At 38.6% G+C, this 15,000-nt stretch overlaps 1 protein-coding gene across 2 annotated transcripts in view; it reads left to right on the forward strand.

Moving 5' to 3' along the window:
* LOC149131308 (uncharacterized) overlaps positions 1 to 15,000 on the forward strand; it is a 75,702-nt gene that overhangs the window by 29,714 nt on the left and 30,988 nt on the right. Inside the window, exon 1 of one of the 2 annotated variants that reach the window (XM_089340659.1) lies at positions 9,644 to 11,130. The exons of the other annotated variant lie outside the window; for it this stretch is intronic. The gene's annotated coding sequence lies outside the window, so the exon portion shown is untranslated. Of the gene's footprint in view, positions 1 to 9,643; positions 11,131 to 15,000 lie in introns of those variants that run through there. 2 annotated transcript variants of the gene reach the window in all.

Consider the following 15,000-nt stretch of genomic DNA (forward strand, 5'->3'; position numbering starts at 1 on the left):
TGTATGTATGTATGTAAGTATCTATGTGTGTGTGTATGTGTGTGTGTGTGTATGTATGCGTGGGATATTTGTTTGGCGACTGTTGGTGCTGCTACCTACAGTTGCTCTCGGAGTATATAATATATATATATATATATATATATATATATATATATATATATATATATATATATATATATATATATATATATATATATATATATATATATACACATATACATATATATATATATATATATATGCATATATACATGTGTGTGTCTTTGTCTTTGTCTTTGCGTTTGTGTTTGCCTCCCCACCGCCGCTTGACAACCGGTGTTAGTGTGTTTACGTCACCGTAACTAGTGGTTCGGCAAAAGATATCGATAAAATAAATACCAGACTTGAAACGAGAATAAGTACAGGTGTCGATTATTTCAACTAAAATTCCTCGAGGCGGTGCCCCAGCATGGCCACAGTCTAGAGACTCAAGCAGGTTAAAAGCAAAAGGTAAAATGTCTTAAAATTGTTTGTGATGCGTTCTGTGGATCTCATGTAATATACGCAGGTTCCTATTTTGAATGGTACATCGCAGGAACACATATGACCCATCAACAAACATAGTACCAACACATATTTCTTACCGACTAATATAATACCAACACAGTGATTTCAAATTTTGGCACAAGGCCAGCAATTTGGGGGAAGGGGTAAGTCGGTTGCATCGACCCAGTATTCAGCTGGTACTTATTTTATCGATTTGGATAGCATGAAAGCAATGTCGACTTCAACGGAATTTGAACACAGAATGTAAACAGAATAAGTAGTACCAGTACATATTACCTACGAACTAAACCAAATTAACCTTCAAAATATAAAAAAGCCTGAAAACAAGCATGGATGTTTAGGACAAACATTTATGAAAATGCTTTGGACAGGCAGGAGTTTAAAGATATGAGAGGAACGCACATTAGATTATTAGGTCATATAATTAGGTCATCCTACTCGGTTGGATGATCATGGCTGGAGTGTCATAGGCCTACCCAATCTAGGATTGACTTGGAGAGTTAACAAATACAGCAATCTTTAAAAGGCTCGTCTGCTGTATCATATTCTCTCTTCAAAAGATCTGCCTACCTGTTTGTTTGCTTGTTTGTCTGTCTGTCTGTCTGTCTGTTTGTCTGTCAGTATTCCATCCTCTTCCCCCTCTTTTTACTCCCCATTCTCCCTTCCACTGTTGTCTTTCTGTCTTCCTAATTAATTATCACGTGACTTAGATACACCAGCTGTCTACATCTTTATCTTGATGCTCTCTGTATCTCTCCAACTTACAATCTCTCTCACACACTCTCTCCTCTCTCTCACACACTCTCTCCTCTCTCTCACACACTCTCTCCTCTCTCTCACACACTCTCTCCTCTCTCTCACACACTCTCTCCTCTCTCTCACACACTCTCTCCTCTCTCTCACACACTCTCTCCTCTCTCTCTCTCTCTCTCTCTTTCACACACAAACACACACACACACAAACACACACACACACACATATATATATATATATACATATACATATTTATATATGTATACATTTATGCATACCCTTACAAAGATATGTACACACATACCCATGTACACACAAGCATAGCCCACAAACGAAAATACGTACACACACACATATATGTGTATATATTTGTATATATACACACACACACACATCCGTTGGAATCCCCTCCCCAACAAAAGAAAAATTCTTCCAATTCACCACTACAACTTCTAAGGAAGTCCATATCCAATCTGATGATTGGGAAGATGGAATTCGAATAAGAAGATGCCAGCTGTTACAACCATAAAATAACTTTCTGGTGTTGAGTGCTTCTTTTCCCTTTTTAAATTTCTCTTGTCTGTACTTATGTACTTAACATACATACATACATACATACATACATACATACATGTTGGCACTCCGTCGCTTACGTCGTCGAGGGTTCCAGTTGATCCGATCAACGGAACAACCTGCTCGGGAAATTAACGTGCAAGTGGCTGAGCACTCCACAGACACGTGTACCCTTAACGTAGTTCTCGGGGATATTCAGCGTGACACAGTGTGACATGGCTGGCCCTTTGAAATACAGGCACAACAGAAACAAAGAGTGATAGAAAGTTGTGGTGAAAGAGTACAGCAGGGTTCGCCACCACCCTCTGCCGGAGCCTCGTGGAACTTTAAGTGTTTTCGCTCAATAAACACTCACAACGCCCGGTCTGAGAATCGAAACCGCGATCCTATGACCGCGAGTCCACTGCCCTAATCAATGGGCCATTGCGCCTCCACATACATACATACATACATACATACATACATACATACATACATACATACATAAATGCAGTGCTGAAGAGTGAAGTGAGCAACATTGTACGAGTTAGCAGTGAACTCCTCAAGAAACACTCTCTTCCTGACGATCTTCTATACAGCCCCAAAACAGCTGGGCTCTCTTACTTCAGAGAAGACCTGGATGGAAAGCACTCAGCATACACACACAAGAAAAAAAGACTATGCCGGAAGCTTGAAGAAGACAGTATAATCGACATGAAGCACAGCCTCTCTTGGACACAAGACCATTACATGGCATTTCACTTTGAAGGCTATGCGTTTTCAATCCAGGGACAGGAGAATGCCACAAAGTACCTGGTGAACAAGAGAGACAGTGACGCTCTTGTAATCCCAAGGTGACAACCGCATGTCTAGGCTATGTCATATTTCTGTGGAAGACATTACGCATGTGACTATCAGCTGTCCTAAAATGTCGTCACGGTACTACCTCCCTATGCGGCACGATGCTGTTGCGAAAACAATTTACAATGTCGTCCGCAGAAAAAAAAAGACTGTCCTGAAATAGCTTAGAAAATCCCTCTGTTATGGGATATATTCATAAACACCAACTCAAGGAATACTGGTGGAATGTTCCCATCAAAACTTCTGTCAAATGTAAACATAGCAAGCCAGATATTGTTGTTTGGGATAGAGGGGCAAAGGTATGTACCATCAGAGAGATTAGCTGCCCTGCAGATATAAATATCTCTTTGAAAATCAAAGAAAAAGAGGCTATCTATGGACAACTGCTTCGAAACCTCCAGCTTCTACATCCAGACTATGAATTCATATTCATACCAATAATAATTGGAGCACAAGGTTTTTATTAGTAAACGTTTACAGGAGAATCTAGATCAACTTGGATTTTCAGAAAGAGAAATCGATCGACTGATTCGTACATTACAAGTGCAATCTGTGAGTGGAACAGTAAAAATATGCAAGACTTTTCTCAAGTTCCAAATGTGAATTTGTCTGTGTTAACTACATCCCAAAGATGGAGCCTTGTATCTTTGTTGGAAACCAGTTCCCTCCTCAGTGGAAGATTTATAATAATTAAAAAAATAGAAGAGACATACATACATACATACATACACACATACATACATACATACATATATTTCGAGGGTAGCCAAAAGAAACCGGAATTTTGCAATATTATTTTATTCCCTTAGTTTTACATGTTTATACTTTTACCGGCTTCAAAGTATTCTCCATTTGAAGCAATGCATCTGCCCAGACGCGTTTTCTACTTTCCGAAGCAGTCCTGGAATTCTTGCGAAGTCATGCCTTCTAACTCCTTCGTCGTCGTTTTTTTCTTCACCTCTTCCACATTTGAAAAACGTTTTCCTTTAAGGAATTTTTCATTTGGAGGGAACAAAAAAAAAAAAAGTCGCAGGGAGTAAGATCGGGGGAATGGGGAGGGTGGGTAAGCGGAGTCAGGCCATTTTTGATCAAAAACTGTCTCACACTCAAAGCGGTGTGCGCAGGTGCAGAGTCGTGATGAAATCACCATTCTCCACAGGTCGTGGCGTTTTAGTCTCACCGCGTCTCGCAAATGCTTCAGAACTGCCAAGTAAAATGTCCGGTCAAAAGTCTGATCAGGAGGAACAAATTCTGTGTGAACAATTCCTTTCACATCCCTGAAACGGGGACGTAAACACACCAACATCGGTTGTTAAGCGATGATGAGGTGGTGGGACAAACACAGACAGAAATAACAAACACACACACACACACACACACACACACACACACACACACACACACACACACACACACACACATATGTGACGGGCTCCTTTCAGTTTCCGTCTACCAAATCTACTCACAGGGCTTTATGTATATATAAAGCACCACCTTCAAGGATTTAGTGGGTCAAATCGAATTAAGTAACTATGTTAAGACTGGTACTTATTCTATCGGTCTCTTTTTGTTGGTCTTACTCGTTTAGTAAAGAAAAGAACAATAAATGATACTTTAGTTTGCTTTTAACTTTAACGCTACGACTAGAGAGCTGTCTGTTGCTAGGCTACGCTCGACAGTAATTTTGGATTTATATTCATTGAGCATTAATATATTTTCTTCTGAATCTTTCCATTAAGATCGTTCATATTTCCAACAGAATATAATCTATCAACGCAATAATATATAAATATATATAATGTCGGGAAGTTCTTTTTGCAACATATAAACCAAATGCTTCACTTACTTCTGCTCCATCAAAAGCAGCCAGAGTTGCATCTTTCTATTCTATTTTGCTCAGGTTGCATTTTCGGAAAACAGGTTAAACTTCCTGGCGTTTTGAATGATCTTAATGCCTGAATGACTATTTGGCGTTATGGTATTTGCGAAGGCTAATAAATGCGATTTCCTATATAAAACTGAAAGTACTTCTATTATTGTCAATGATACTAAATGCTATTGTATAATAGACAAGAATTTTCACTACTTTTCTATAAATGATTCAAGACCAAGGAAGGTTGAAATCACGTGATCTCATGGTCTCAGTGCTTGAAGTGACAGGGAAATGTCCCCGCTAGCAATATAAGCTAGCGCGCATTTTGCATCAAAAGCCAATATGAGAGTATTCTCTCATGGAATCCACTGCAGTATAGTTTTGTTCTAACAGAACATCCACATTTAAGTAGGGACAAATATCTCTCCGTATTAATACTGCCTCTGTCGCTAGTATATATATTTTAACAAGCTCATTGGCTAATCGTGACACCAGTGTCTGTTCTGGCAAAGTTTTCCTCTATATCACTGGTGGGGAGGTGGTGGAGTCGCTGCTTTCTTTAGCAGTCAATCGACCATCATTGACGAGACAATATGAGAGTATCCCGAGGTCGACTTTGTCTTTCATCCTTTCGGGATTGATAAATTAAGTACCAGTTGCGTACTGGGGTCGATCTAATTGACTGCCCCCCCCGCCCCCCAAATTTCGGGCCTTGTGTCTAGAGTAGAAAAGAATATTAAAGTTTCTCTCATGATATCTACCACAGCATAGTTTATTCTAACAGAACATCCACGTGGAAATGGGAATAAATATTACCTCTAGATATTAATTCTGCCTCTGTTACTAATATATATTTAAAAAAGAAATGATAGAACCCAATATTTTCTAACTATGCCTGTTGTTTCAAGGTTGAATAACGTATGGTATGGATGGTTAAAGAAATTATACTATGGTCCTTGAGTGTGTTACGAAGTGGGCAGTGAGCCAAAGTTTGTAGCCTATCGCCTATTTTAAAGCCGGATGCAATCTCCTAGGCATCTTGGTTAATAGATTTGTAAGTGTCAACATGGAATTTCTTCAAACTATACTGTAGGTAATAATACTCAGAAACAATAGCCTTCTATAAATATTTGTTTCCCTGGAGGTTTTATCACATATCTTGATTAACCATAAAACTCGGGTTGCACTTTAGGAGGCTCCAAAATTTGTTTCTGAATTTCCGGAATGTAATATTTGTTATAAGACTGAAGAATGATTAATATGTGTACATGTGTATATATGTCTAAGGTGGTGAGCTGGCGGAATCGTTAGTATGCCGCGCCAAATGCTGACGGCATTTCGTCCGTCTTTACGTTCCGAGTCCAAATTCCACCGAGGTCGGCTTTGCTTTTCATCCTTTCAGATGAAAAAAAAGATCCAATCGTGAGGACTCAATACAAGTATTAATAGATATAACAGTAGAATATAATAGTTTTATTTATTTTACAGGTTTAATATTTTTGTAAAGAAACTCGGCTGTCACTGATTTCAGAGACGATATGACCAAAGGAAAACAGAGTTTGCTAAAATATTATATTAATGCAAGATAAATAGACAGAGAACAGTAAGAGAGAGAGAGAAAGAGGGAGAGAAAAAGAGAGAAAAAGAGAAAGAGAGAGAGAAGAGAGAGAGAGAGAGAGAGAGAGAGAGAGAGAGAGAGAGAGAGAGAATGCGTGTCATGCACACATACACTCGCAAGCACACATATCAGCCAAGCCAGTTGCTGTTAAAATGGCAGTTAAATCGATGTTAATAATTGGCACAAGGCCAGCAATTTGGGGAAAAGGGACTAAGTCGACGACATCGACTCCAGTGCTCAGCTGGTACTTATTTTATCGATCCCAAAAGGATGAAAAGCAAAGTCGACGTCGGCGGAATTTGAACTCAGAGCGTAAAGGTGGAAAAATGTCACTGAGTATTTTACCCGTCATGCCAAGCGACTTTGGAAGCTGGCCACCTAAATAATAATAATAATAATAATAATAATAATAATAATAATAATAATAATAATAATAATAATAATAATAATAATAATAATAATAACTCTGGCTGCCCAGTCCTGGCTAAGAAGGAATATATTCGCAGACACGACAGAGCTGGGACCTATATACACTGGAAGCTATGCCAACACTATGGAATAACAACAGAAAAAAGATGGTATAAACACACGCCAGAAAAGGTCACAGAAAACGAGAAAGCAACCATACTCTGGGATATGCCAATACACACAGATAGAGAAATTAAGGCAAATAGACCAGATATAGTTGTCAAAGATGATGAAGAAAAAAAATCCTTTCTAATTGATGTATCAATACCAGCAGATGACAACGTTTCTCTAAAAGAAATGGAAAAACTTTCAAAATACAAAGACCTGGAAATAGAGATAACTCGAATGTGGAATCTAAAAACAGAAACAATTCCTATCATAATAGGTGCCTTAGGTATAATAAAAAAATATTCAGACAAATACATAACAAAAATACTAGGACTTACAAATATATATAACATACAGAAAATTGCACTACTGGGTACTGCACACATCCTACGCAAAACACTTTCAATACAGTAAACATAAGAGCACCACAGCAAACCACAGCACATACCCAAGGCGCACAGAGCTGCGCTCGGTAGTGAAGTGAAAGCACGTTATAAAAATAAAACTACTGAACAATAATAACAATAACGAGCAGTGGCTTTCATGGCTCCAGGAAGTGGCTCTCATGGTTTCTCGTCTTAACTGATTGGAGGTGTTTATCATGTTTATTGTTTTGTCTTCGTATAAAAGATCGGCCTCAACAAATATTCTGCTCAATAGCACAGATTTGCTTGTTAGTTGTTTGTTCATAACCAGTTGAGCATGTCCCTTAGTGGCTGATGGTATGTGCTTCTCTGATCACGAGCAGAAGTAGTGGGGGAGCATCATAACCATGTATTGAATTCTTTGGGGTTTGGATAATTCACCTTTGGAAACATAAGTGTTTCGTTCAACATCCTTAAACAACCGTTATTCAGTGACCTTTTGAGCGGGTTGGGCTAAACGACCTGAAGAAAATTCTAATTGGGCCCTACCTGCAAGGTCATGCGCTGTTTATCTTGATATAAGATTACCATGTTGCGTAAATATGGTTGTGATGCACGTGCCTGGTGTACCCTTATCAGACGGGTAGTCATGATGGGTATGCTGGGCTTCGTATACTTTACCCCAGTATCACTTTGATGGCATGTACTGCTCTCTCACCCAACAACAACAACAACAACAACAACAACAACAACAACAATAATGATAATAATAATGATAGTAATTTCTTTTATTAGCCACAGGGGCATAGATGAGGGGTAATTCATTCTACTACAGGCAGAAGGCCTGAAATTTTGGCGGTTACTTGATGATTACATCGGCCTCAGTACTCTACTGGTACCTATTTTATCGGCCCCCCTAAAGGATAAAAGGCAACGTTGACGTCGGTAGAATTTGAACTCAGAACGTAAAGAACCGGCTAAATATGTTGTCCGACTTGCAAACGATTCTACCAGCTCGCCTCTTTTACCTCGATTTTTCTACTTTAGGCACAAGGCCAGCAATTTTGAGGCCGTAGAGGAAGTTGATTACGTGGACCCCACCCCAGTGTTGGCCTGGTATTTATTTTATCGACCTCGAAATGATAAAAGACAGATCGACCTCGGCGGAATTTGAACTCAGAACATAGCAGCAGACGGAAGAAATACAGCGAAGTATTTTATCCAACTGGCTCACGATTCTGCCAGCACGCCGCTTTAACTCCATCGATAACAACAACAACAACAACAAAAACAACAACAACAACAACAACAATAATAATAATAATAATAATATAATAATAATGATAATAATGTTTCCTGTTTTGGCTATGATGGCCGAACAAGACAAAAAGAGACACTGCAACACAAGGGACAAGTGGGTCTTAGCACAAAACTTCGTGTATAAAACTGAAATATGAATAACAGTCAAATTCTCCAAAAGTGGGCAGTTCCGCCCCTTTTATTAGCCTCTGTGGGCATAGATGAGGGAGAAATAACGCTCTTTTAACATAAAGCAGTCAGAGAAAGAGAAACCGGCCACCCAGCGCTGCAACACGTACAACCAGACGAAGAGAAAAATAACAAAATAAAAAAAGGGGGCGATAACTCTAGCTGGACTCTAAACAATACAAGTCAAACGTCCACGACTTTGCGCTCGAGTGTGACTCTATGTTACTAATACTGTAATAGGAGGGAGGGGGAGGAGTTTCTAATGAGAGGAATAGGTTGAGGCAGGGTAGGAGGAGACGCTACTGATTGTAGGCTCGTTGTCGTCGTAGTAATGTTATCGCAACAGTCGTAATATCAATAGTTTTAGTATTTCTGCTTGTAGTAGTAGTAGTAGCAGCAGCAGCTGTTGTTGGTTGCTGTTTAACTCCAGGTCAACGGTGATTGAGGCAATATTAAGATCAAAGGCGTTCCAGCCACGCCAACTCCGTCACTTTAGGGCGTTGTTCAACGACTCCATTATCTAATGCAACCTTTCACATTTCTAAGGCGGCGCGCGCGGTGCTTCTGAAGGGGAGAGTTGGCTGTTATTTCTAGCAGGTCGTGTGAAGCAACATAGATGCTACATCGTTGGCTCGGTGACTTATAAATAGTAGTAGTAGTAGTAGTAGTATAGTGGCGGTGGTGGTGGGAGGATGAATCGGGAGAAGTAGAATATCGAGGAGGGGGAGGAGAATAGAACGAGCAATGATATCTATGTGTGTGTGCACGGGTGTAACACACGCACACACACACGCACGCACAGACACACACGCACACACACACACACACACACACGCACACACAAATATATAGGTTTATAGAGATACAAATATCCAGTACATTTATGTACTTAAGTGTATACGTACACACAAGAAATTATATATATATATATATATATATATATATATATATATATATATATACACGTTCTCAAAGCCGGATACACACACGTACTCAGAGACACACACACACACATGTATATATATATATATATATATATACTTAGGTAAACACGTATATACGCATACACACCCAACAGACACACACACACACAAACTCACACGCACTCTCCCTCGCACACTCACGCAGAGCAAGAGCTGAGTGAGTTAGTTTGTTGTTGTCGGCTGTTTGGTGGCGCTCTCGGCGTTGCCAACAACTTTTTGTGTTTTATTTTTGTTTTCCTCGTTTTCCTTGCTCTTCGCAACACTGAGAGAGACAAACGAAAGAGTTTACGACGGCCTCTCGTCTCACTCATCCGCACACGGACTGACAGACAGACAGACAGACAGACACAGACACAGACACAGAGAAGACGAGGCCAGACAAAACAAGACGGGCGGAAAGAGAAAGCCGGATGGAAAGAACGCCAGAAAGATTGCCCTAGGAAAGGTAAAAGCAAACCAAAACAAAACTAAAAAAGTGTTCTGAGTTCAAACCTAACACTAACCGGCATTTCAAAGACTTTATTTATATATTTATTTATTTATTTCCATTTTTATTTACGTTTCTCCGTCTTCTCTGGGTGGGTGGATCGAACCGCGAGAGAATACGAACGAAAAAGGAAATACCCCCCCCCCCCCCCAAAAAAAATGAGTGTAGTTTATATCGTATAACGCCTCCTCTACTACTACTACTACTACTACTACTACTACTACTACTACTACTACTACTACTACTACAGTTGCAGCAGCATACCTGTAATTAGCCACGGTGGAAGCTGGTTGCTTTTGTCAACTAACGAGAAACATACTTATGTAGCAGTTACAAGTATCTTATTTTGGACTGTCGCTTCCTCTCTCTCTCTCTCCCCCTCTCTTCCTTTCTCTCTCTCTCTCTCTCCCCCTCTCTTCCTTTCTCTCCCTCTCTCTTTCCCATTGCACAACCGAACGCACGCAGCTCTTTGCGCCTTTCGTTATTCTTACTTATTATTACTAATTGTTACTAATCATTATTGTTAGTCCCGTTTAGTATTAGTATTACCAGGGGGTACTGGGGTACGGGGTTACGGTGGAAATGTAATCGAAACAACTCTATTCGATCTTCCTTCAACTCAGCTCGCTCCGAGCCTCTCCTCCCACCTCGCACCACCACCACCACCACTACGACGACGACGACGAACCAAATTATTGTGAGAAACTACCCCAGAGTGTAAAGCATCATCACTAACATCGTTATAGTGTTTTTTGTAAAGGCGGATCTCGAAGCAGATAAAACTATAATTAACAGCGTGTAAATATTGGGCAAAAAAAAAAACAAAAAAAGGAACTCTTTGAGTAGAAAAACTCGAACGGTACCCGTCAACATCATCATCATTGTTATTTTTATTATTACCGTCATTATTGAAGTTGTTATGGTGACAATAGCATCTTCTGGTGACTCTGAGATTCGGGTTTCAATCTCTCTTCCCGGAAGCTATATTTATTAAAACTACAACAACAACTACAAAATCTGCAGAAAGGTATGAATATTACAACTTTTTATTTAGTTTTTAAAAATGTTATTATTTTATTTATTTTCTTTTCCTTTTCATTCACGTACTTTGCTTGTAGCTTCAATGTTGACATTTAAGATCTGAGTCACGTACATACACACCCTAAAACACACACACACACACACACACACACACGCATACTAACACATACACACTAACACGCACCCTAACACACATACTGATGTACAAACTTGTCACACTGACACACACACACACACACACAACCGTACACATACATGAAGTGACACACACCCTCACAATGACATACTGACGTGTACATACGCTGAGCTACACGCACATAGTGGAACACACACAAACACAAACACACACGTACAAAGATGCACACAGTAATTATCACATGCGTAGAAGTACACGTACAAGCGCGTGCGCATAATCACGCACATGCTGGCACGTGTACACATACATATTCACGCGCACTGTTGCACAATATCACACACACACACACACACGGCGAACTGGCAGAAACGTTAGCGCGCCGGGCGAAATGCTTAGCGGTATTTCGTCTGCCGCTACGTTCTGAGTTCAAATTCCGCCGAGGTCGACTTTGCCTTTCATCCTTTCGGGGTCGATCAAATAAGTACCAGTTACGCACTGGGGTCGGTATAATCGACTTAATCCGTTTGTCTGTCCTTGTTTGTCCCCTCTGTGTGTAGCCCCTTGTGGGTAGTAAAGAAATAACACACAAACACACACAGCATACATATTCACACACACGTATATCTACATAGTAATACACACGTACACACTAACAAACACATAAACGCATATGCAAAGATGCATACACACACACTAAAGCAAACCCCCCCCCCACACGGAAGCAGTCTCGCAATGTTGTACATTATCACACACATACTCGCACACAACCACACATATGCAATCACACACATATTAAACACATATAAACTAACATGCATAATAACACAAATATAAATACGCAACCGCACACATGCTAGCAGAAACACACACATACTTACACAATCACACACGCACTAACAGAAACAAACACACACGCACACACACACACACACACACAAACTCGCACACACGTGCAGAAACTCACACGAATAGACACACACATAAACATACACACAGACAGACCGGCACACACACACACACACACATATACACCTCTCACACACATACAACACATGCAATACATGTACGCTTCACACACACATGAATACATAAATAAACATACATATCAGTACGCATATTCATACACCGTCGTATACACCCACGCAATGATAATTACACATGCACGCACACACATATGCACACACACATACACATGCACACACATGCACACACATGCACACTCGCATGCATACATGTATATGTAGAAACACGCATACGCTATCCAACGTGCATTGTGTATGGTAATGTGGTGAGAAGTTTGTTTCCCAGCCACATGGTTCCAGGTTCAGTCCCACTGCATGCCATTTCAGGTTTCTTCTACTGTAGCCTCGACCAACCAAAGCCTTGTGAGTGGATTTGGAAGAGGGAAACTGAAAGAAGCTTGTCATATGTATGTATATTATATGTATGTATGCGTGTGTGTCCGTGTGTCTGTGTTTGTCCCCCACCACCGCTTGACAACGGTGTTGGTGTGTTTATGTCTAAGTACCAGGCTTTCAAAAATAAGCAGCGGGGTTTTCAAGGCGGTGCCCTAGCATGGCTGCTGTCTTCTACTGAAGCGAATGAGAGAATAAAGGAATAAAAGAATACATATATATATATATACACACAGACACACTAACGCACAAATACACAAGTGCGTGCACATGCGTGTACACACCTACCATGGACAGACACACGCCTATGTACATCAAGGTTATAAACACACACATGTACATACAAGTGCACTCGCACACAACATATATATATGTACATACATACATAGGGACATAGACACACACACACACACACACACATGTATATATATGCTTAAATTTTAGACATACAGGCGCAGGCGTGACTGTGTTGTAAGAAGCTTGCTTCCCAAACACATGGTTCCGGGTTCAGTCCCACTGCGTGACACCTTGGGCAAGTATCTTCTACTATAGCCACGGGCCGACCAAAACCATTGGTAGACGTCGTATATATATATGTGTGCGTGTGTGTGTATCTCTTTTTGTTTGTGTTTGTCCCCCCCCACCGCTTGACAACCAGTAGTGCTGTGCTTTCGTCTCCGTAGCATAAGGGTTCGGCAAAAGAGACAGACAGAATAAGTACAAGGCTTAAGAAAAACAGTACTAGAGTCGATAAATTTCTTCAAGGTGGTACCCCAGCATGGCCGCAGTCTAATGATTGAAACAAGTACAAGATTAAAACTGAAAGAATATATATATATATATATATATATATGCGAGTAAAAATAAATACAAAAAAAGGGGTTTTGTATGATTGTGTATAGAGGAATATATTATTTTGCTTAAAAGAGGGATATAGAATATGGAATATACAATATATAATAGAATATACAATATATAATATAAAATAAAAATGGATGGTACAATGAAATAAAGTATTGAATGTCTTATTGAATATATGGAATATGTCTTATTGAATAGATGAAATATTGAGTGTTCAATATCCTTTATATTGAACACTCAATATTTCATCTATTCGATAAGACATATTTCATTGTACCATCCATTTTTATTTTATATTATATATTGTATATTATATTATATATTGTATATTATATTATATATTATATTATATATTGTATATTCCATATTCTATATCCCACATTGGTTTTGCAGGGATATAAATAAAACATAAAAAACAGACAGTGTTGGAACTCTTTTAAACAAAATAATATATATATATATATATGAAGGAAAATGTTCTCTATGTGGCCTGTGTGTTTTCTGTACTCTGGTTATTATTATTTTCTTGTCTACGTTTTGTTTGCAATGTCCTGTACCCAGATATGCACCTATATATACAGGTAGACGTAGGTATGCACATACCTGTACGTATACATGCATATACTCATTTATTATTTGTTTTATATATATCTATAATGGACTCTTCCGTCGTTAGACGACGTATGAAGGTTCGATCATTTCTTGTCGAACAACTACACAAACGATTTGTTTACAGTGATCAAATGTTTGTGTAGACATAAGCTCACTCCTTTCATCAAATCGACTTTACCTGTGCAGGTGCACAACTTGCCACATGTCAGATGAAACTACCGAAGAGCAACGTGAAATGAAGTGCTTTGCTCAAGAATGCAACGCAATGCCTGGTCTAGGAATCGAACCCACGATCTCGCAATCATGAGTGCAATACCCCAACCACTAAGCCATGCGCCTTTACTATATATATATATATATATATATATATATATATATATATATATATATATATATATATATATATATATATATATATATATATATATATATATATATATATATATATATATATATATATATATATATATATATATATATATATATATATATATATATATATATATATATATATATATATATATATATATATATATATATATATATATATATATATATATATATATATATATATATATATATATATATATATATATATATATATATATATATATATATATATATATATATATATATATATATATATATATATATATATATATATATATATATATATATATATATATATATATATATATATATATATATATATATATATATATATATATATACGTGCCTGCTTGTGTGTGCATGATGTGTTGGACTCCTAGGTGGACAGCGGTGTTACGCTACAGTCCAGAAGCTGGACATTCCCAGCAGCGAGCGGAACTGA

Source organism: Octopus bimaculoides, chromosome 23 (assembly GCF_046866305.1).
Source record: "Octopus bimaculoides isolate indiv1 chromosome 23, ASM4686630v1, whole genome shotgun sequence".
NCBI lineage: Eukaryota > Metazoa > Mollusca > Cephalopoda > Octopoda > Octopodidae > Octopus > Octopus bimaculoides.